Raw genomic sequence first — 23,988 nt, forward strand, 5'->3', positions numbered from 1 at the left:
ATCCACTACTCTCCCGTTTCTCGTTACCGAACGCTACTGTATCGGATAAAATTTAAAATAATAATACGGAATGTACTGTGCTCGACTGTTTATATTATACCGTCTCGGGTCACATACATACATAATATACTTATATTATACATATATTTCATATCGTATATGGACTTCATACATATTTCGAATAGAAGATTTCGAGAGTCGGACATACACGCAATGTATATGTATACCGCTATGGGTTATCGTCTCACTCGCCAAACTATTTTTTCTTCCGAAAATCTCATCCGATCTGCCTTGTCGTCCAGTGATTGATAACACCATCGCCACCGCTACGCCATGTCTTCTTCCGGCCTGACAAAGCTCGCCCAAAACACCCCCGCACCTCCCCCTCATACACACGCGCGCACACCCGTTCATCCCCCGCCGCGAGTCCGTTCAAATGATGTATCGACGTGCAGCCGTGCCCCGTTACCTTGTGGGACTAACCGTTAATGGAAAACGGCCTAAATAGTCCGATTCACCATCGGACTATTCGACCACATTGGTCTCCCTTTTTTTTGATTTTGACAGACTACATTAATGTGTACACGTACACGTGCAATATATAGGTAGGTATAAACGCGTATATTTATGCTAATACAAAGCTTGAGATCACATTTATAAGTATGGCTTTTTTAAATATCATACATAATATTAAATTTCTAGTGGAGCGATAAATGTATCGATTTTACAATGATGTGTATTTTTCTTTTTTTTTTCTATCACCCTTTGATGTAGTAAAAATACTTTGTTTTAATGTTGAAGGTGTTTTATGGTAGCAAACTTGATTTAGTCGATACTTTTAAGGGTCAAAAGTAAAATATTCAGTAATTTTCAAAATATCCGTCAAAAACCAATAAAACAATATTAAAGAAAAGTGGAATTTTTATGTAAAACCAATTTTCGACAAAATCGATTTTGGTTTTTTGTCATATACCTCAAAAATGAATAACTGTAGATACTTAATAAATTAATATTATCATTCACTACACATGAAATAATTTTCTAAATACTAAGTATAGGTATTTTACATTTTTGACTTTATACAGTTTTCTTTATTTATGTATAATAATATAATTGTTGTTTTTGTTAAACTATCTATTTATAAATTTCGCAGAGTGATATTGACATACTATTTTACGTTGTACATTTAACAAAGTATTTAATATTTATTTCTATAGATCAGGTTTATATAGACTATAGAGTGTGGGTTTTAAAATAATGTTAAGACTTTTGGAAATCAATTAATTTAAATCAAATAATAAATAAGTAGTAACAATTAATTATTATTTTTCGGGCTGTCTACTCACTTATATGGATGTTTGAATGTAACTATAAAAAAATTAATTAATTTTATATTTAGAAGTCTATGGAAATCTAAATTTACCTAATACAATGCATACAATATAATATTATATTACATATAACTTTCCAGTATCGATATAATAAAAATAATACTACTCGATTTTCCAAAAAGTATTAATACTTTTACAATAACTTATTTCAATTTTATGTAATATCTACTCTGGTTGAACAATATCTTCTCAAATTTCAGTATGATATATTTTTATTTTTAATCATATTATTTTACCTACTTATTCCAATTTAATTCTGTTGACAGATTTTTTTCAAAAATTATTGTTTAATCATTAAACATTTAATTTAAAATGATTAACGGGTATACATAATATAACTATGTTGTAATTATTTTTATAATAATAATACAATATATAATATTTAAATATAATTTGCCTTGCTATATTCCTTTCCACGAGAGGAGTAAATCGTTTCGCACATGTAGATTGACAGCATTGGCATCGTTTCCTTAACCATACGTGACAGTCGGTGACATATTACAATACGTCAAATAGGTGAGAGATGTGTGAAATAGGACTCGTTTTGGTCGGGAAACGGTTAACTTCTCTCGTGGGCCGAAGTATAGTAACACATATTATATGCACACATACGAGCGAATTAGCATACAGTTTGGACTGCATGAAAGTTGGCTACGCTTACAGTCTACATATAGAATATGCACATATTAATTATATATTATGCAAATTGTGCACAAGTGTGCATTCCCGAACGATCTAAAAAATTTTTTAATACAAAAATGTGTTTTTTTTTTTTTTTTTGATAAACTGCGTTAGTCAATAAGACAATATTAAATTGTTTTGATTTAGTTACAACTAAAAATCAATTATTATCATCCGAATGGTGAGGCGGAGCAAAATGATAAATTGACTTATACAGTTTAACTCGGATCAACCGGAAAACGTAGTTCTTAATAAATTCATCAGGGTACGACGAAAACGAATTTTATTAAATTACGAAACCTTTTTTTTCACCACAGTGCGACGAGAAGCGATAGACGATTTGCTCGCCTAATTGAATCGCTGACCGTCCCACGACGGGGCGAAACGACCGTTATAATTTCTGTTCACAGAACTATATAGTAAATAGGTCTTGTCGGCCACGTTTCACTAATTGTATTACAATATATAGAACCATGGAACTCGCTATAGTCTTGTTGAGGTTTTCTCGATTCGCGTTCAAATTGTTTCAAAGTTTTGTCACCATTCTTGGTATTATTGAGTTTCACGTTTGTTTATCGATCAATTGCCACGATGATAAAAATATTTTAATATACATTATGCACCTCATGTTCGTATAAAGTTTCCCACAATTTCAATATTTATTATAAAAATCGGTTATAGTGGGTACTAAAAAAAAAAAAAAAATGTTATCACAGTGTCTATATGTTCTATTATATATATTAATATGTTCTATCATTCACATTAACTAATATAATATGTTCAGTATTTTTTTTTTTTAATAAAAAATACTTAAAATTATTTATTTTATATATTATATATGTTTGTTATACTTAATTCTTATTTTCAATTAAGTTATTAAAATAAAATATTTATATTTCGTAATATAAACTGTGTATAGTGTATACAATGCGCGGACTAAGCTAAAAAATTAAATGAAAAGTAGTGTCTCATAAAGAACGCTGATTTTAAATCGTATGGTATTTTTTTATACAATGATAGAAATACTGGTTTTAAGCTTATTTCCATCTAAATTTATACCTCAATGAGTTAATTGTCTCTATACGTTTTTCTAAACTACTGATACATTCAGTTTTTCTGTTATATCCGATTGTACGTATATTTGTATATTATAAATATGACCTCTGTTGGTATCAAAAGCACAAAACGGATCAAAATTTCCCATGCAATGATTGTTTAATTCAGATAATTAATATTGCCTTTGGTAAAATACAGTGAATCGTTTTCACTAGAAATTGTTTAACAGTATTAAATTAGAATATTGTATCACAACGAAAATCAAACGAAACAACAACGTGCTATTAGTTTATTACATCACGTAAACTGGATAATGCCGATACTAAAATGTCTATACATAGACTATTATATTGTATATGAATGTACACGTGTTTGAATTGATTAAAGGCCCGATTTAATTCTGCTCTGTTGAAGTTTTTAACCAATATTTGGATAAAAATAGCATCATTATAAGAGAAGGTATAACATTTTTTATTTATTTTTTTTTTTTTGAGGTTTTTATAATTATATAATGCAATTGAAATGTGTATACATTAATGATTAGTTTTCAGTGAAAGTATTATTTTCATACTGATGTACTAGCAACTTTTAAATTATATATATGTATGTAAATTATATGCAATATAATTTTGTAATTTGTTATCACACGGTCAAAATTATGTAAGTACCTGTTATCCATTATGCTAGACGGAACGAAAAGTTTGTAAAAACTTTACAAAAGCAAATTTATAGTTTTCAAAAGGTTTGTTTTCCCTTGTTTGAATTATGCACAGAACGTACCTACATATGATTACTAATTAAATATAGTTGCTAAAATTTTCAAACGACCAAAATGTATAATATTTCCAAACGACCTACATGTTTTTATACTACTGTAAACGAATTTTATTGACCTAAATTACGTATTATGAAAATGTTTCCGGAATATAGTTAATGTATAGTAGAAAATTACGTTTACAGCAGAAATACATAAAAATGAACCATTTTAATTGCCTCCGGACGATGAAAAGATTATAATGATATCAAGACGGGGTTTTAAATTCAATTGCCGGAGAGAGAGTAATGGTTGCATAAATAGTGGTCATAAAATACAATTTACATCAATGAAATGAAAAAAATACCCCTGTGAAGTGGCTCTGTTATATATTATGTTTTGAGTGTTATTTGTCACTGAGTAGGTCGCTATAATATATGTGTTAAATTTGAATTCTATGATAAATCATTCGGTATGCTTAACAATAATAATGCACATTATATTGGGATCAGAAATAATAATAAAAAAAAAACCATTATAATGTCATATTATATAGGTACTTGATAAAACCAATTATAATAGTAATAATCAAAAATTACTATTTTATACTCATTGGGTAAACCAAACAAAAACCATAAGAGAATTGATTTTTTTTTAAATTTATCATCAAAATAAAGAATTCTATAAATAATAACACCATCGTTTTATTTTTATCTTTAAAACCTTAATCGTCTTATAAGTCTAAGTATATGCATACTTCATCAAATTTTGTTTTCAAAAACCGTAAATTTTATTCAGAACAAAAACATTCTAACTATGTAAATAAAATGTATTTACAATCAAGACTTTATGTCTGTTAAACTTTTTAGTAATCAACTGATATTTATTACATTGTTTTTGGTTCTTGCTTCGTGAGGTTTGGCTTTACGAAATTTAAACCTCATAGTTTCACTGGTAGTTACACAGTCGGTATCGATGAAGGATTGCTAATGTTCGCCGTAAGGTGCTCGATATATTATTCGTTCTAGATTGATATGGATGAGAAGGTGTTGGTTCTCCGAATATTATGTGTATCACTAATAATTTTATAGATGGTACATGCATAATAATATGCTAAAACTGTGGAACTATCGCTGTTCCTTGAAAAAAATTCTTATGTATACGGACACAGAATAATTCCGTGTATCGATATTTTGTTTTTAAATTTAATACGTACGATTTTCTCCATTATAGTTATGCAATTCGACATGGATTCTTTTATTCTCTTGTCGAATAACCATTTAATATAATTAATATACAAATATATACGCGAATTGCACGTGTTATGTATATTTTATGTAAATATTATAATGTCATGTAGGTATACTTCATGACGGTAAATAAAATAATATATTATATTTAATCCTATATCCCAACTGTAGATTTTGAGAAGTCGTGTATGTAAACATTATACACAATGTACATAATGTTTTTTTTATTATATTGATTTTATCATAATGTATGCATCTCCCGTTTATACAATATAGGCATGAAAAATAAATAGAAAACGTACCTATATACAAAATAATATGATCATATTAAACGATTTTATTTCTTGATTAAATTCAATTTTACTATATATGCGTATAAACATAATAATATTATATTTCAAAATAAATATAGGTATCAAATCGTGACATTTCCTATGTACGCTTTATAATAATATATTTTGGCTTTTTTTTTTGTGTTCAAACATTCAATAATATACTAAAACACGATACCGCAAGTCACTGTAATATTACAAATGATTATTGCGGATGTGTTTATTTTCAGTCTCCTTCTCCGCACCCGTCAAACGATACAATTTGTTCGTAAAAAAAAAAAAACAGCGAGTTCAACGTAACAAATATGCATAAACATTGAACAATAGTTTGTTGATACGAAATATCATTAAATGAGATATCGTTACAAGCTCATAAATTAAATATTCAACGTTTTATTCGACTTCGTTATTTTTATTTTTTTTTTCCAATAAAATATAACTGTTGTAGACATATGGAAGCAAGACGTAAGCATTGTATTTTAGATTATATACGTAATATTTTGTGGCTTTTAGCATAACAGTCGATCCGTTTAACATATATATAATATACAGTAAGACTTCGATAGTCCAACAGCCTTACAACATTCAGCCTGACAACTCAACTAATCCGACACTTTTTCCCCTTCATATTTCTCTTAAACGAAAAGTTTCATATTTTGTAAATTTGATTTTAATAATGAAAAACATACCCAATATGTATTTTATTTTTATTTGTATTATTTCTTTGAAAAGGAAACGGACTTACTAAATAGGTTCGTGAACTATATGGTTTGGAAACGCACAATATATATCCGATAAGATATATCTAAATGCACTTAATACTCTTGTCACTCTCTTTTTTTCTTAGTTTATCGTCAAATACACTGTTTTATTTACAAAAAATAAATTAAAATATTACAAACATTTTCGCATTAATAATATAGGTACATTATTTCTATTTTTTTGGTCAAACCCTCTTAATCCGATAGTTGATCCCATAAGCTCAAACTACCGAATAGTTGTACTGCATAGACAGTTTTTTACGTCTCCGATGATTCCGATACAATACTTTAATAATGAACGGAATCAAGAATAAGGGCAAAATAAGATTATTTCAGGTGAATAATTTTTAAGTTTTTGTTCTTCAAAATCTTAAGCCCTATGGTTGCTTCAATTTATTAGTTCTTTGATCTGAAACCGAGTAAACTGAAATAAAGTATAAAAGGAACACTAAATTTGGACGATATTTTAAAACCTTTAAATTGGATTGTAACAAATACATACATAAAATAATATACCTACTACATAATATGATTACAGGAACTATTTTTTTTTTTTAGTTTCGTAGAGTACATTACGCGGTGTATAAGGTAAAATATACATTCGGTCAACCACTTTATTTCGAGTTGGAGTAGGTATTGTAAATATACTAACCCGTGATTATGTAGAAGGTAATATCATCTAATTTTTAATACATTATTCATAACCGAAAAATGGTGTACAAGCACTCTGCTTTGTATGTATAGAATTCTTTAAAATACATACTTTAATCACAAACTCAAATATTATGTTTTTCAGTCTCTTCGCTGACTGTAAAACGCAGTGGCATAATAGCACACTAACCTACACAATATCATAATATTACTAATAATATAATAATATAATCTATTGAAAGAACTCCGTAATGTGAATGTGTCGGATGTGAATTTATTCGTTCAAACAGTACCATTTAGTCGTATTTTAAAACTCCCAGTGGCCAGTTCCCCGGAATAGTGTCGACAAAAAAATAGAAAATGATAGAACTTTGATGGTTTGAAAAGTGGAAATGGAAATTTTCATTGCATTTTTTATAAAATCTAGAAAATTTAGTGAATCAATTAAAGTAAAATTGTTCCCCGTTGTATAAATCTTAAAACTAAATACATAATTATCACATTTATTAGTATTGTTATAATATTCTAAATTTCTTAATTTTGTATATAAAGTCAGTAGTATTGCTATTTGAATGTATGTATTTGATTTTATTTCAAATTGATCTATAACAAAAAAATACTGGACTTAACTAACTCGCACTGATTAACACTCAACTAAATCTTGATAAATCTAAACTACGAACTTGTATAGATACATTGGAGCGTTGATTATCTTCACTAATTGTATCCGAGAGGGATGTAGATAATACATTTGTGCGGGTAAATGAACAATGATTTAAAATATACAATGACTATACAATTAAATGTTTCATATTATAATTAAAAATAATATTAATATATTATACTGCATGTATAAATTTTAAGTATAATATGATAAAATAAATGTGTATGTATTGTTACAAGTACGTAGTTAATACAATTCATTTAAATTTCTAATTTTTAACAAAATACATTTTTTTTTTCTAAAATATTGTAGAATAATGCAGATAATCGAAGTTCTACTATAATCGAAAATAAATAAAGCAAATGTATACTGGTTAAATTGATTAAAAAAAAAATAATAATAATATTTATATTCCTGTTAACCTGTTTGAGATCAACCGCATGATTATTTTGTGTATTGTAAAATGCAACTTTTGTTTTATCTTTAAGCATAATGATATTGTTATACTCAATTTGAAATCAGTATTGGCATTCAGTTTTGAGTACTTACTTAAAATGCAACAATGACGATCGTCTCTTGTCAGTCTTGGCACAATGGTCCAGGGACAAAAATTATATTTTACTCTTGTAAATGGAATCGGTGATAAAGTTTCAAGAATCTCGAGAGCGTTTTTCTACGCACAATACTATTATATATTATAGCAGGTAAGCGAACCCCTGGGTATCCCGTATCGGAAAAACTAAAACTAAAGAAAAAAAAAAAAACGACATTTGGAAGTTTTGATAAAACTTTGTCGGCTGTAGGCTAGCTGCAAAAGCTATCGAATCTGATATTTATGGTGATTCCGATATTTTTCCCGCACACTCAATTATAATATACACGACGGAATACTGTTCAAAGGTTTATCTCGTAGTCACACGCACGATTCATATGGAACACGTGTTCACGTACTAAACGCGCGACTTGAATTGCAAATTAATTGACTCTGTATCACACCTCAATGATAATGATGTTACGTATACGCACGTATGCACATAATATTATATTATGCGACGCAGTTGTCACTCGTCATATGCATATTCTATACGTTTTATATACCTACATCTCATATACTATTTACTTGATCGTTGAATTTTTCAGGACTGATATTCTTTATCGAATTCATTTACGAATAACAATAAGATCGTATTATAGTCTCCGATATACAGTGTTTTTAACGACGAAGTTATTTTTTAACGCATTTTTGTTCCAAAAAAATAAACTCTCAACCCGAAAGACGCAGCATATTTATTTTAAAGTTATACGCACGGTGATTCTACAAAAAAAAAAAAAAAAGTTCACCGTTGTTTATGAGTTATTAATTATTATATTAATATTATTTCAATGATTCCAGTGAATTAGATTTTTCATTCCATTCGAATAAGCAAGCAGTAGTACAAGTGTTCTATTAAATTTTTTTGAGTACCTAAACACGTATTGTATAATCGTTTATATTATATTAACAGTATTATTTACGAACGATATTGATAGCGAGATTTAGATTCCATAAACTACATCGACTTTTGGAGTTAGTATCTACGTGGTTTTAAATCAGCGCGTGTATCTGACAAGTTGATTGGTAAATTCAGTTAGAATTTAAATTTTATTTAGAAACCCTATTTTATAACACGAATATATGGAAATTTAACATGTGTTTTTTAGTAATTATTTGTTTATCAGTAAAATTTTTAATTTCATAATAATTTTACGACTTGAAACGAGTTGAAAGGAAATGTGTAATAACTTAATTGTATTTGCATATTTTCATCAATCATCATACACTGCTCTTATGGTGTATGTATCCTGTCTATTTTTTTTTATTCATATTTTTTATTTTAATCATTAACATTATCACTACACACATTCCTACATTCCTAAAAATATGTACAAATCTATATATATATTTAAAGAATATTGTAAAGATTTATTTGAGTTATTTTTTTATGATTGCAGTATTTGAATAAGATTGGATCACGTTCAAGTTATCGTTTTTTTAAACCTTGAACTAATCAAATTTCTGTTTTTAAAAGTATAAGGTTTATTTTTTTGTGTACTGGCACATTGAATTGATTCATTAAGTATTCTGAACGCGAGTCTAGTTCATTTTCAATAAACTTATCAGCGTAAAAAACATTACACGCTAATATGAATACATATTCAATTAAAATATGTGTGTCAGATACAGAAGATATACAATAAATATGTTATAGTTATAAAATGATAGTCATGATTACATTATTCATAATTTAGAGAAAAGTAATGTGTTATATTGGTTAGGTAGCTATACGATAGCACGTACGTGTACCTATCTTACCTATCTCTATAATATTAATATACATAGCAGATGGCAAGTATTATACTATAACACAAGAGGACTGCAATTGTCAGTATATAGATTATTAATAATATTACCTTTAAAAAAACATTGAAATGTTAAAAAAACAATAATAATAAAGAAATTGTGGTTATGTCACGTGCGTTTTGATAAATTATTAAGTAACAACTATTTTGTATAAATTAAATATAGGTATACATCATAGCATCATATACTAGTAACTACTACCAAGGCTGGGCAAGTTAACGATTTCTTTTTAACTCGTTAAGTTAAATTATTTTAAAATAATAAAGTTAAGTTAAAAGTTACTCATATTTTAACTTGTTAAGTTAAACGGTAACTTTAAAAAAAGTAACTTAACTTATAATTTAAATTAAAAATTTTCTAATTTTAAAATAAAAAATTCCAGACACATAACAATATTTATTAGATAGTTTTTCTTTATTCACGAGAAAATTACTGGGGAAATTTAAAATGATACTTCAAAGTATTAACTAGCTATCAAAAAACCTACTTCTCTAAAAATAGTATTCAAAAGTTTGCATTATTATTTGGACTAAAATTAACTTAATTTAAATATTTTTAAATAAAATTAACTTGAAGTTAACACGTTGGTCTTTTAAAAAAAGTAACTTATTAAGTTAAAAGTTAATTTCAAAAAAATTAACGAGTTAATTAACTTAACGTTTTAACTTAATTTTAAATTTTAATTCGTTAATGCCCAGCCTTGACTACTACAATTTTTATAATTTATTATATGGGATTTTATTAAATATATCATATTATTTGTTTTATCATATTTATTAACGAATATCTGGTACAGTTTCATAAGTCAACATGATTTTAATATAGCTCAGAAACTTCTAAAGTAAATTAATATTACCTGAATAAGAACAGTTTCTACTTAGGTTGACAAAATAATTAATTTATGTCACTTTATTAATTCGTTTTAATTATCATCACTGTCTTGAGGTTATAATATTTATATAGGTAATATAATAATTTAAATCACAAATAAATTTAACTGTATATTTTAACATATTGTATAACTCGCATCACATTTGTATTTTAAACTTTTTGCATTATCAATAATAAAAAATAGATTATGTACTTTTAATTTTAAGTACTGAATAAGGACCAAATATGAAGATAATAATAATATTTCACATGTTTATTATTTTAATTATAATACCTATTAGCTATTAAAGAATAATACAATAATTATTGTGCCTACTTTTAAGACTCTAGCTGTGCCGTTTGTCCTCACCACTCTCCAATCGTATAAAATGTACACAATATGTAATCTAATTTCAGGAAATTAAACAAATATTTTCAAATAATGTTGCTTCGAGTAAAATAATCGATAGTTTACACTTCCAGTGTTTTTCGGAAAACCCAAGGTTATAATTCACAACTAAATACCAAACATTGAAGTTTTCGAGAATCTATTTTTACGAATGTTATGTGTGCAACTATTTAATATTTACGTAACTAAATAACGAATTTAAATAAATCGTTACATTGGTTCATTCATTCGAACCATTCACATACTATACACGACTATTATAATGTCAATAATGAAAAAAACAACTACCTAAAATTAAACATGAGGTTGAATCGTTATAGGCAAATAGACGCAAACTGTATGATTATGTATCGTTTAGCTTGTGTAAATATACTATAAAAACTATTGTAAACTCTTTTAGTTTAAATTTTTTATACGTATTAAAATTAATGAAATATCGATGTATGGAACTAAAATTTCCAGCACAGTCTTGTGGCTTTGGATATGATCCAACACCGCTATAATTATTGTTTATATACGTTTATTTATGTTGTATCTTAGTGCGGTTAGAAAAAATAAACATTATTAATATTATTAATATTGATGCCAGATTGTACTTCAAAAAAAGTCCAGTTTAACGTACACTAGTCATAATATAACCGCGGTTTGGTTAAATACAGCATTGGACGAGACCCACAGAGACTGAAAGATGATCTATTTTAGTAACTTGACATCGTTACTGAAATTTTTTTAACGGTCGAATTAAACTTCCAATAAACTTTACTATGTCGTTAATACCTACTTCTGATGCGATATACTTATATACCCTCGCCCTTCAATCAATAAACATCTTGATACCGATGACATTTATTTCAATTCTTTCCATACGACGTCAATGCTTTCTCGTTTCCGCCACAATGACCTCAAATAAAGAATCGATTTTATTTTTATTCTGATAATTTAAAATGATAACAATTTAAAACGATTTCTTTTTTTTTTTACAAATTGTGTTTTCGATGTAAATTCAATGTGATGCAATAATAATACAATATTATAATGCAAATAATCAGACATTTTAAATGTATAAGTAAAGTTCAAGTAATAGTTTACTCCTATATTATTATACAAGTTTAACTAATAGTATTATAGTTCACGATTAAAGAAATATGTTTTAGATTAAATAAGATTATATTTCTTGTTAAATGTTTTTAAAAATATATTCAACAAATCTTTACCGTATTTTATGATTATATTATATAATTCATATCAATATAGTTTTTATGTTAGAGAACCACTTAGCATTGCCATCCCAAGTGATATACACCCGACTTACATAAATTCTAGGTTTAAATTGGTGATTTTAATTTTATTTCTTGTATATATATTTTATAATTTTATATTATATATCGATTTGAGATACACATTTTTTACACGTTTTTATCAAATTTATATTCATTAGACGTCAACATTTATTTTTTTTTTATATAATTTAATAAATCGTAGTGAATGATAATACTTTTAACGAACTTCACAAAATTTCCAAAGTACTTAATTTCATTAAAAATCGTAAACTAATAAAATGATATCCAGCATTTCTGTTTTACTGCACTTTACACTGCTGAACGATATTAAATTAATACCCACGAATAGCAGGTACGTATTAAAATACACGATACTTAATAAGGAATAGGTAATTGTAAATTAAAAATTATGTAAAAACGATAATACTGTTGTCCTGTATAATCGATTCAAACGGACCGAGTTTCTTCGGTAAATTGTCCGACTGATACTTAAACGAGTCGTGTCTACCCCCGTAAGTGTAAACAGTTCCTGGTAATTGGCTTGCCCAATTAAAGTATTTTTATTGTATTATTCACTTTGTATGCTCTTTACGCCGTTTAAATTAGCATAATGTTATGAAGAACACTACACGCCGCTTTTGAATTAATATAATACTATAACAACAAAAACCTTTGACGTATAAACTCGATGAAAAGCCGGCGACGAGTCGTAATGAAAACGGCTGTCACCGCCGCGGATCAGGTAATATACGTGCGCTCGGCCCACATCGATACTGTTATATTATATGTTTAAACATTTCGTGTGTGTACATGACGTGTAAAGTGTGTATATATCGTGCACTTAATGCACCTCGAACAGCGAGTGTCAGCGTGAACAACACTCGTCACGTCAAACCGAATGCATGAGTGGCATAATGTGGTGGTAGATGGGTTGATTCCGCGTAAACGGGGATGATAATATTAAATTATTAAAACGAACGACACACACTCCATCGGTCCGACTGGTTTGAGGGACAATCGATCATCGTCTAAAGATTATGATATATTATTATCATGATCTGCACTGCTGCCGTAATCGTGATGTCACGATGAGTAGTCTATCGACTAGGTCAGAGTGATGATAAACAACGTTGTTCTCTAAAATGGCGCTCGGAAATAATTAATAATTATCCGTTTGTTAAACTTCTAACATCCGTATGAATATATAACTACATCCTGTGCTTTTTCAACATATACCCATGTATAGCTTAGTTTGTATGTATAGTTTTTTTTTCACTCGATACCAGTCAATATAGTAAGTAGATTTTACACGAGCTGTATTCAAACGCATATTATTTTGTAATCAAGAATTAATCCGAGCACCGTAGAAATACGGAATTATCAAGTTTAACGTCTTTGTAGAATGCATATTATGAGCGAGTGTGATACTATTGTTATTTCGAAGATATAATTATGCGTTCACTGTTAATTCGTCTAATCGACAAGCGCGGTCACACGTATAGTCAGATCATGAATTTGTAACTCAAAACTGAAATGGTCACGAAAATAATAAATACTGTTTTACTGTAGTTTATGTATACAATTTTTAAGTCAATATTCGCGAATTATATGTATATATAAGTATCAAAACCAAGTAATAGTTTGTAGGATTTATATATATATGTATATAAATGCTTTTTGGTGGACGAAGGGTGGTCGTAGCGAGATTTATCCTCCTCGTTTATCACCTCATTACTATGGCATTGCCCGCTCGGTCCTGTATATTATATGGTCGTATTTTCCGTCTTGTGTATATCACTATAATATCTCATCGTCCAGCAATTTCATTCACTTAAATTAACTCTATATTTTTAGGAAAGCTAGAGTTCTGATTGATCTATTGTGTGTTTAACGCAGTCGTCTCGCTGGCTCTCTATAGATAATATTATGTGAACCATGGCCAACGCAACGTGCGAAAGACGAAGTATTTGTTTAATTTTTTCCTTCACAACGTAACAATGTCTACGGCTTAAGACATATTTGTTAGTCGTGCAATAAACTCCGCATTATGACTCTTAAAGTAAATAATGGAAAAAGTTTTTTTTTTTCATTATTAAAACGAAATTGAACAGCGTGCAGTAATTTTTTTATTGAATACTTCAGCGGAGAGAATACACTTCACGAGTGAAACAAAAATGTAGATCATGACCGTACAAACGCAGTCGTTCAATTATTATACAGTAGTTTTCGTGATTATTGAGTCTCGAGAATCGTTTTTCGTCTCGTTAAAAATTAATATTTCATCGCAGTACTATAGTAGTTTGTTCGTTGTTTGTACATCACCACCCCAAAAGTTATCTTCTACAGAGACGCAGCTTAATCTCTTTGACGAGTCTATCTTTCTTTACGTACTGCATTAACAACCGACTCATCTCAATCATAATAATCAAGACCGCAAATCACGTCGTTTGTGAAATAAACGTATAGCCTTAGCCCCAGAAAGTGCCCAAGACTGATTGTATATACATAATATATATATATTATATATAGTGAACGAGATTTGTCAACCTTTACTCGTCCTGATAACGGATTAATGGAGACAGTTCATAACTGCACGAGTAATCAATTAGTCGATGTTATGATGATTCATTATACCCTCTTCTTAGAATTGCAGGACTGTTTCGTAATTGTTATTAATATATTATACGTGCTAGTATAGAGTACAATTTATCTTGTGGCCTCTGCATATCATAGTAGGTACATTATTACGCACAATTATAGCACAACCACTTATACGGCAAATAATATTGTATTAAAACTATGTTTGTGTTTAATATTATTGGAGTGTCTGCACCACTATACGATAGCGTTTCAAACGTTTCGAAACTTAAAGCACTGTAATATGAAATTTACTAAGATACAAACATACATTGAATCGTTGTAATTGAAATACTGGATGCCTTTGAGTTTGTCATTCTTCCACGTTTATAGTGATTTACTATTTAAAAATTAAAAACTAATATTATCATGTTGGTGTGAATCTATTCACTTTTTTTTATATTTTAATAATTAATTTTATCCATTTATTGTAGAAACTATAATTATTTATATTTATATTTCAATAATTAAAAATATATATAATTTGTTCATATTTTTACAAATTTAAAATTCATCAAACATTTGTCATTTTATAGCACAATTTTATTTTAATACTACTCTATTTTACTTTTTAATTTTTTAAAACTATAGTAGGTACTCATAATAGTATATTATATTTATAGAAATTTACCATAATTTAAAAAGCTGTAGTGAATGTTACAAAAATTTAAGTGGTCATACGGTTTATATCACTATTAATGTGCAGAAGTACATAATTTTGACTGAAAAATATTTAAAAAATTAAACACATAAAATTATAACGAAAGCTATTAATGGAGTACCCTAAATATTCTCTTCTGTTTTACTACTAATAACTATGCTAAAGTGCTTCCAACAAGTTATTAAAAATTATGAATATTTAAGAATTATTAAAAATCAAAAAACGTGTTCAGTTTCAAAATTTGTACCACTTAGCATAAACAATTATTCTAAGAAAACTGTTTAATAAGTTAAAAATTAAATACTGTAATATTAATATATTGAATAAAATACAAGTATGATATAATAGTATGGTCCTAAGTTGATTATAAAATATTTAATTATTTACGTTTCATATACTTAATATTATAATGTTAGCAGTGATTATCCAACTTTATAAATATATTTTAGTTCTATAATATATTAAAATATATGGAATATTGTAGTCAATAGTTCGTATACTGTACTTCAAATAATTGTTAAAACATGATTGTACATAAAATATCAATAAAGTATCTTAATATTATATTTCAAATATATGTCTACTGTAAAGATTTCAACAAAATAAAAATTTGTGGTATTAACATAGTGATGTTAACAACACAATTTTGTATTACTATTCATTTATAAATGTATTAAGCACAATGATAGTACAATGTGATATTTATACGAGAATAAAATATTTTCTAATGTTAAAAATCATTAATTATATTCGTTAATTAATTAAATTGATTTAAATTGATTTTTTTAATTTATCTAATTAAAATAGAATGTATTTCATACAATTAAATTATTAAAACTTAGCATTTTAACCATACTTTTTCAGTCGGCGTTTTTAAAAGTACTGATAAAATTTATTTTTCTTTATTTTTCCAAGCTTATAAAGTTTTTTAATACAAAAGTGATTTATTCATTGGTAGATGGTAAGTAATATTACTCATTTTTTTTTTCATTTTAAAAACTTACATTTAATACGTCTCTTTAGAATTAATTTTAACGACATTATAAACATTAGTAAACCCATAACCCTTCTCATGATAATTGACTATATCTGTCTAGCGTATACTTATGTTTAGAGTATATATATATATATATATATTATATATATATATAAATTTGATATAGTTGATTATGTTCACCAATAGATAATTTATAAATTAATTCCATAAATATAATATTTAATGTTTTTATATAAAATATATATATTCTAATTTGATGATTTTGGAAAAATGTTTGACTGATATTTTTATTAATGATATCTTTAAATTATTAGTTATTACTATTTATTTTTTTCATTCTACTAAAAAATAATAAGTATATATTACTATTTCAGAAACGATGGTGCATTATGTTGATAAAAAATAATTGTCTTTCATTATGTACCACGGTAATAATAGCAAAAGTGTATTGACGCATATGGCATATAATATTATACATTACAAAAACAAAATAATATTAATGTTCTTTCAGATATTCATATTTAGTTATGATGCTTGTTATTATTGTAGTTTAGAGTATAGATTTCATATAAGTATTATTATTGCCAATCTATGCTGATGATTATAATCTCTTTCGTTCAAAGCACACGTTACACGCGAATCGGAAAATAAAATGAAATGCAATGAAAATTAATGATTCGGGATCCGGCCGTCGAGGAAAACTAATATTGTTTGTGCTGCGAAAATAATAATATAATATAAGTGATACAGAAAAACCTACTATTATACTGGAGATTTGTTTCCATTATTATTGTCCAATGTCTCTGTATAATATACACTATATAAATATATATATATTTATATTACATAGATGCATACAGATGTATATATTTAGAATAAATTCAGACACAACCACTAGACATGCGGGTCAGGACCTTTTTTTCCGGTCGAATCTCATATTATAGTTTTTCGGTCGTCTCCGAAGCAACGCGTTGACAAGTTCCGATGATAAATCGTTCACCTGTCCATCGATTTCCCCGGGGACGCGGAATGCGACGAACCAAGAACAATACCGATTCGAGAGACTGCGCTCATTTATAATGCATACACATCTATAGTACGACGACCGGACGAATAAAATTAAGCGCCCTTGTCGGTGTTGATTGTTTTTCGCTTTTTTCGACGTTTTTTTGTTGTTGTCGGTCCGTACAAACATCGCGGGTCCTGCAGTAAAGTTGTAAATATGTGCGTACGCGTCACGATTATAATCGCGAGTAACGAGCCAAAAAAAAAAAAAAAACAAAACAAAACAAAAAACGATTTAATTAGTCTTCAGCAATTTCACCCTCGAGGATTCGGGCAGCAGCGGGTTTGTCCCGCTGCATACTTAATAAGCCGGGGTTGCAATTTAAGCTCACGCACATAAGCCATCCAGTGCCCTTTCTCCACTCCGTACAGCCACGGTCACGTCTATCCCATCCATCTGTACACGACCGTATATTATATGTAAAATAATAACAGTTAGGCATCTGTTGATAAATATCCATATTAAACAAATACATGATATGGGTCATAATATATACGCGTATTACGGATAATGGATATTGGTTATGTATGCGTATTATAATGGATATAGGTTATGCGTACGTATTATGGATAGGTGCACGTTCTGCAGGATGAAGAGTCATTTCGTTTTCCCAAGAGGCGAACACAGTTAGGGAAACGTGTAAACTTTCCTGCTCTTCCTGTAATACGCGATTGTAGTCGGCATTGAATCGATGAAATTAGAACCAAATATCCTAGTGATGCATTAAAGTTTCGTCTTGGAACATATAATATTATATATATATTATCATTATGCCATGTTTATGCGGTTATATCATATAATATGTTATAATATAATACATATAAAATATGTATTATTGTAAAAACTTTACAACACAGCAAAATATGTATTTGACTCGTACAGCAATTCTAAATTTGTAATGATAATAACTTTAATATGAATGTATTGTTATAATCGAATCGTATCATGTTCAAAAAGTTAAGGACACAATATTATTGCATTAAATTTTTAAATTTTTGAAAATGTGGGTATAGTGAATATAAGTGATTTTAGAAAACGACTATGAATCAAATTTAAATTTATGGATTAAAACAATAAAACAAGTCGTTGTTTTGAAGAAAGTTGGTGCTTATATTATTAGCGATTTCAAATTTATTACATCTACCGTGACTTACAGGCTTTCGCAGGCGTATACATTTAAAAACCACGTTCGGACCTTTTTAAATCAATGCATTTCTATTGTATATTTGAATAGGAAAACTAAATAAAATAATACCATATTATGTATAGAGCGTCTCACACTATATGTCATGCTAAACATCCAATTATAATTTTATATAATTAAATAAAATACGTTAACTGCCTATTAAATGTTTAATTGCATTATGTATATTATATTACCTGCTTATATTATTATACTTTCGCATAAAGAAATTGTTAATAATCTCGCAAACTGACAGACTATTATAATATGATGGCATATCGTTTAAAGTGTATGGTTGCATAACCATAATATATTGGTGGTGTTTTTAATTAAATGCCTACATGTTAGAATATTATATTAACAAGATTTAATTTTCTGCGTTAGAGAAGTAATTTCAAATAATATTGTGCATTTCGTAAACAATATGTACCTACGGTAGCTCTAGGGACTAGACAATGTATTGTACCTTGTATTCCGTACACGTTAAAAAAATGTTTTCTACCAGTAAAACTGCTTGTAAAAATGTACATTAAACGAAAATTACCATCATAATATGTAGAAAGTTCGTTCGCAACAATCACTGTTACAACAACGACCACGTAGAACTCCCGCGAAGTGAGCATGACGTGTACTACAACTGTACAATAATATTTTTGTATTCAGATGATGAGCTGTGCATTAAGCTTAGTCATTTTAGAATTGAAACGGACTCGGCATAAGATAGTATAGTTGCTTCAAAAACTTGTTTGGCCTGAATACATTCATAAATGTTTTTACTTATTTTTATCTTATAAAAACTTTTACACGACTTTGCTGGATCTTGTTTCTTATATTTTCTGTCGCTTCCATTGCGTTTAAAAAACAATACGACTTTTTAATTAATTTTTAAAACAAACTAATTTTGTATTATAAAATATAAGTATTATATTATTTTTATCTTTTTTTTTTTTTTTGCTTATACTATAATATTATACTTTTAAATATTTCCTTTTTTTTTTCATTGGTAAATTATGGTAAAATTTAATAATATTTTATTATGTGACCTAACATAAATAATATTTTAATGGATTTAAAAGGAGTATTTCACACTATTATCACAAAATTGAATCACACGAAATGTGATTTGGTGATCTAAGTACGCTGAAATCATTAAAATATTCATTTGAAGTTATAATGTATACCTAATAGGTTTCTCAATAGTTCAATCTTAATACAGATATGAGACTCCGAAATGTTTAATATTTTTGCCATACTTAAAATAAATGCAAGCAGGTATACAATTTGCTTAAAAAGACTTAATATATGATGTAAATAATAATAAAGTTATTTTTCCAGAGCACTTAAAATCCCTTTCATGTTTACCGGTTAATTGTTTTCACGGAACCATTATGGTAGTTAACTAGTTTACAATCTTGTTAATGTAAATTTGTTACCATAAGTTGGCGTCAATAAATAACTGTACTCATTCTTTAGTGACGAAATCAATCAAGTCGATTTTACTCTTGGATAAAAAAACAAATAATAATATAAAAACATATCCACTCCGAATATTAATTAACAAGTTTAGAACCGATATAGGAAAAACACGAATTGGAATGTTAAGCGTTTCCGTTTTATCAGTATCGAATATACAAAACATAAAGATATACGGAAACTGCAATATTAACTTACATAGATAAAAAATAACGATAAATATACATTTTATCGATACAAAACGAAAATTAACTTCTAAATACATGACAGTGGTAGTAATAAACGTATAATTTACATGTTTTGTTTATTGGAAAAATATATGACGTATTATAATAACAACGTTCGGATCATTGTTTAATTTTATGAAAAACCGTAAGATAATATGTGTTTAAAAATTTGTATTTTTTATTATCATCAAACTTCAATAATGTATTTGATTTTACAATAATACTGTTGTATAACTCATATATTATATATGTATTAGATCGGTAAAAAGAAATATGTATCAATTTTCGTTCAAAATATTTCCATAAATATTTCATTGAAACGTTTTTTTTTTTTTTTTATAAATATATACTCTGTAGTATGATTCCAGATGCAATATTATTAATATGAAAATATATTTTTGGTTTCAATCTATAGGGTGCATAATGTTTTCTTGTAATTTCAATATTGGTGCAAAATAGTGAAGTTGAATATATTTTTTATACTTTTATGTCGTGTACTACTGTTGTTTGTGATTGAAATTCGATCTACTGTGTGACCAGAAAATAATCATACTCTGCTAGCTTGGCTATTTTCAAACTCGTTAAGTATCAAATTTACACTACCTTTATAATTTTAAAACTTTGTATACGTTTTACTATTTTCGGAGATTAATTAGGTACATAACTACCGTTGTATTGTTAGGTATACATATTAAAGTTTTTCTTCAAACAAATAAATGTTCAAATACAATTCACAAAAGCACACATTCTTATAATTTCATCAGAATACTCAATTATTTTACGTACAGTATTATAGATAAAGATTATAATGTTTATAAAATCATTTAAACATACAATTTTTGATTTGAATATTAAAAATATTAGTTCTTTTCAATCAAATATAATATTATATAAAGTTTCAAAAGTAAGGAGAAGGACAATAATAAAATCTCATACGTTTCTTATTTTGTGAATGGAAATTTTTGAAAAAACCCTATTTATTATTGTATAAGAAGTACTCGTCAGACTAGCCGTACATTAGTGGTCGTCAAAGTCACGACTATTCGTTTCGTAAATGCCACAATTTTTCGACCACCGGCGCCAAACTTGTTACACTTGTCCGGAGACGAGTCAAACGTCTATTTTATAAATTATAATATACACTTATCCTATCTTTTATATAAGTACACATAATTTTTCGACGACACAGCAGTGCAATTATTATTGTTATCATACGAGACCATTATTCGTCAGCCGGCTAATGGAACAATGACGGAAAGTTTTTACTTTAAAATCTAAACCCTAATAACCAAACGTTTCAAATCTCCTCCGCACCCTCGCCACTAATCCCACCACCTACCAGATGGGTAAAATGATGATTAATATCTCCCACGCCACAACTTTGGATCGATTTGGAAACATATGACCCGCTCGAAATGTCAACAAATACACTGTAAATTTCATATTATACCAAATACCAAAATTGTTGTACTATGTGGTAAAAATTGGTCGAGAATTCGATTATTTCTGGGTACACAACCTCGAATTTTGAGTATTTTACCATTGTGAACCTACCAAAACCTGCAATAAAAAGATATCAATAACATTTATTTTGTTGTTTAATGGATAATTTTAATTAGTTGCATATTTTTTTATAATTTTTAAAATAGCACCTGGTGATATTGACAAAATATGCAGCACGATATTATATCGATTTATTGTTAATATAATTAGTCTCAGAAGTGAGTTGCATTGGCTAGCAGGAAGCTTAGGGAATCAACTGACTCATCGTTAATTATTACAGTTTGTCAAATTGGCCTTTTACGTTACAAAAGTTATAATGGCCTCTACAGTACGTGTCACATCTTTTATTAAAATTAAATATTTTGGACTTTTTATTATGAATAATAAAATAATATTGTCAATAAATCTAATTATATCGTATTGTTAATAACAAACTGCTACTGTAGTAGACTGAAATATTTTCAATATCACGAACAGTATAGCTGAAAAAAATTACAAATTGTATTTTATACAATTTAGGATGTACCGCAGTGTATGGTAGTGCAGATATCGGCACTACTTACAGTCATGGTATACATACATTTTAATGTATACCGCAGTATAAACTTTAAGAACCATGAAACTGCTACAAAGAGGAAAACATAATATAAAACTAAATATAAATAAACTCAAAGAATTTACAAAAAAAAAAAAAAATATGTGATGATGTAATATTATAATATTTTACCCTGATGGTTTCCACACTGGTAGTCTCCCTTCTCATGTGTACTGGTGTTTTTGTTTTTATTGTATAATACACGCATAATATATGGATGAAATATTATGAAAAAATACCTAGTTTACTTATTGTATAAAAAATATTAGAAATTGTAAATATTATTGCTTTTATTTTAAATTTATAAAAATAACATTTGTATAAAAAATATGATTAGGTAGCTATGGACAAGCTGATTATGCGTATTATACTATAATAATACACTGTGTAACATTTAACCACAGTTACAGACAGATATTCAATACAAAAAAGTATAATTTCAGTGACCGTATGTATTTGTGTATAATTATCGGTTTGTTGGTATTTTTCTCATTAGAATATATTATCTGCATCGCCACCGGGTCGCAGTATAGTACCCTTTCTCGAACGGTCCATGTCTTCCTCTCCCCAATATCCATCCTATTTTAACACTATTAATTTATTGTTGGTCCCTATCCAACTTTTTATACAGCTACCTTTGCCCACAAGCCCGTTCGTTAATTTTTAAGTATACCTATATATATCGTAAAAAAGACTCACCCTCTCCAATTATTGAACTGCATAATATAACAGTAAATAATATATATATATATATATAAATACGGTTTTCCATTCGGTGAAAAATACTATCGTAACCACTGAATAAAAACAATACATCCGTAATTTAATATGACAAAAATTAACTGTTCCATAACAATATTGTAAATAACTTTTATATAGTGGACTCATGGTTTTAAATTAATAAAATAAAAATGAAAATGAAAATTATATATTTTTATAGTTGATAAATAAAATCAGTACCTAATAAATAATACATACCATTTTGAAGATAAAATAAATAATATAGATTTATAATGAATTATTAAGCATTAGTAAAGTTGTATAGTGTGCAGATAATATTTATTCAAATTTCAAAGTTATTAAAAAACCATTATTTTTATTTTAAATTAAAATTTAATTATTTAATTATTTTTAGGGATTTGACTC

The 23,988-nt window shown here is 27.6% G+C and overlaps 1 protein-coding gene across 4 annotated transcripts in view; it reads left to right on the forward strand.

Annotated features, from left to right (window-relative positions):
- The window catches only part of LOC114121273 (potassium voltage-gated channel protein Shaw-like), a 181,581-nt gene that overhangs the window by 98,221 nt on the left and 59,372 nt on the right, over positions 1–23,988 (forward strand). The gene's annotated exons all lie outside the window — the stretch shown is intronic.

This window comes from Aphis gossypii, chromosome 3, assembly GCF_020184175.1.
Source record: "Aphis gossypii isolate Hap1 chromosome 3, ASM2018417v2, whole genome shotgun sequence".
NCBI classification, from domain to species: domain Eukaryota; kingdom Metazoa; phylum Arthropoda; class Insecta; order Hemiptera; family Aphididae; genus Aphis; species Aphis gossypii.